Source organism: Macrobrachium rosenbergii, chromosome 57 (assembly GCF_040412425.1).
Source record: "Macrobrachium rosenbergii isolate ZJJX-2024 chromosome 57, ASM4041242v1, whole genome shotgun sequence".
In the NCBI taxonomy this organism is placed as follows: domain Eukaryota; kingdom Metazoa; phylum Arthropoda; class Malacostraca; order Decapoda; family Palaemonidae; genus Macrobrachium; species Macrobrachium rosenbergii.
In genome coordinates, this window is record NC_089797.1 from 832,501 (window position 1) to 835,000 (window position 2,500).

Sequence of the window (2,500 nt, forward strand, 5' to 3'; positions counted from 1 at the left end):
CTCCCAGAATTTTGTTAATAACAGAATAACAGCACTGCAGGAAAGTAAAAATAAAGGAAACGAATAAAGCCACCGGGACAAGAGAGACGATTGAAAAGTCCCTCGGAGTGGCTCAGTTTAACCCAATGAGAAAGGTGGAGGCATTATGTTATATGTTCAAGGACCACCTCCAGTCCAATAGAGTGTGAAATTAAAACCACGCAAGAAGTAATTGGCGTCAATATAAGCAGTTTAGGGGAAGAAGCTAGCTTTAAAACTAGCGTTCAGACCTCCCCACCAACCAATGCAGCAGTACACTGGGACACTATGACCTCCACATCCAACTTAGAAGGAAAGAGAGATTTTTAGAATTTGCCAAAAATTCCTCCACCAATGGGTCGACGAACCTACTAGAGGAAACGACATACTAGACATCGTCCTATCAACAGAAGATAACCTGGTGTCTGACCTTTCAGTAGGTGCAAATCTAGACAAAAGCGACCATAAAATTAGTACATTTCATATTGATATTCGCCATGAACAAGAAAAGAAGATACTAAAGAGATTAGACTACCGTCGAGGAGACCTAAAAAGACTAAAGGAGTGTATGAAAAAACCTAGAGTAAGACCAGAACACAGACATAGATAAGTACTGGGAAGCCTTTCTAGAAGAATACACAGAAAAATGTTCCAGGTGTACACCGTTAAAGCAACCCTCAGTCTAAGTGGTTCAGCAGAGAAATTAAAGATAAGATAAGAGAAAGAGACAGATTGCACAAGCAGGCATAAAGAACTCTGTAGAATGGTGGATAAATTAGTCAGAAATTCAAAGATACATGAGGATAAGAGAGTTGGGGCAGTTTGTAAGGAAAACCCAAAGGAATTCTTTGCGCATGTTAATAGTAGGTAGCCAATAAAAAATAACATATAGGTCCCTTAAGAGACAATAGAGGAAACCTAGTGAACTCAGACTTGGAAAAAGCTGGAGTTATTGAATAACTCTTTTACTAGTGTTTTCACAATTGAAGACTCTACCTCAATCCCTGAACCAGCTATTAGATATGAAGGGGCAGGACCGCTTGACAAAATAATATTTACAGAAGAAGACGTTAAAAACAAAATAGAAAAACTAAACGAGTTCAGATCTCCTGTCCCGGATGGGGTTCATCCAAGAGAAATGAAAGAGTTAAAAGAGGAGATAGTTCCTCACCTATATAAACTCTACAGAAAAACTGCAGAACAACGAAAGGCACCAAAAAGGTTGGGAAATAGGTAATGTGGCCCCCAGCTTACAAAAAAGGTCCAAGGGAAGAGCCATGAAATTATAGACCAATCTGTCTAACGTCAGTCCCTTGCAAGATTTTTAAGTCCATAATTGCAGAACAAATTGTGAATCACATTGATAGAAACAGCCTGTTATTAAACAGTCAACACTGCTTATCCTGCTTATCAAACCTCTTGGAGTTTTTTCATAACATGCTTGGTATTTACGACAGTAGTGGAGCGATAGATATACCCTACTTAGATTTCCAAAAGGCCTTTGACAAAGTTCCACACAAGAAACTAATGACAAAAGTTAGAGCTTTGGGAACTGTAGGAGAAATAGCAGACTGGATCGAAGACTGGCTAACTAATAGGAAACAGAGAGTCGTAACAAACGGTGAAGAATCAGAATGGGCAGATGTGACAAGCGGAGTTCCTCAGGGTTCTGTCCTTGGCCCACTCTTGTTTTTGATTTACATTAATGACATCGATGTAGGCTTAACTAGCAGGACAGCCAAATTTGCAGATGACACCAAACTAGATGTAAATGCAGCAGACCCAGATACAGTGGAAAGTTCAAGAAATGATCTAAGGAAAATAGGAGAGTGGTCAAAAAGATGGCAAATGCCTTTTAACTTGGATAAGGGTAAAGTGTTACAAATAGGAACAAACAACCCTCATGCCAACTACATGCTGCTTGGGAATGACATAAATAGTGTAGAACAAGAAGAGGACCTTGCAGTCATTATTACCAAGGACCTAAAATCCACAAAACAGTGCATAAAAGCTGGAAAGAATGCACGGAAACTAGTGGGATACATAAAGAGGCATTTCAAATACAGAAACAAGGAAACGGTGCTGCAGTTCTACGCATCCATAGTTAGACCTCATCTTGAATATGCAGTACAGTTTTGGTCACCAACACTAAGAAAGGGCATAAATAGATTAGAAGGGGTACAAGCAAGACCCACAAAGTTAATTCCATCCATCAGGCAAATAGGTTACCAAAGACGACTACAGAGCCTGTACATGTATGGCTTAGAAACACGACGATTGCGAGGACAACTCATAGAAACATTCAAAATGGTGAAAGGCATAACAAAAGTAGACAGTAACCCGTTCACATTAAACGAAAACCAGATAAGAAACGATGGATGGAAACTAGAAATGAAGAGATACAACACATCTCACTGTGTGAACTTCTTCACATACAAGATGTGGGACGCATGGAATAAACAGCCACCAAGAGTCGTCCAAC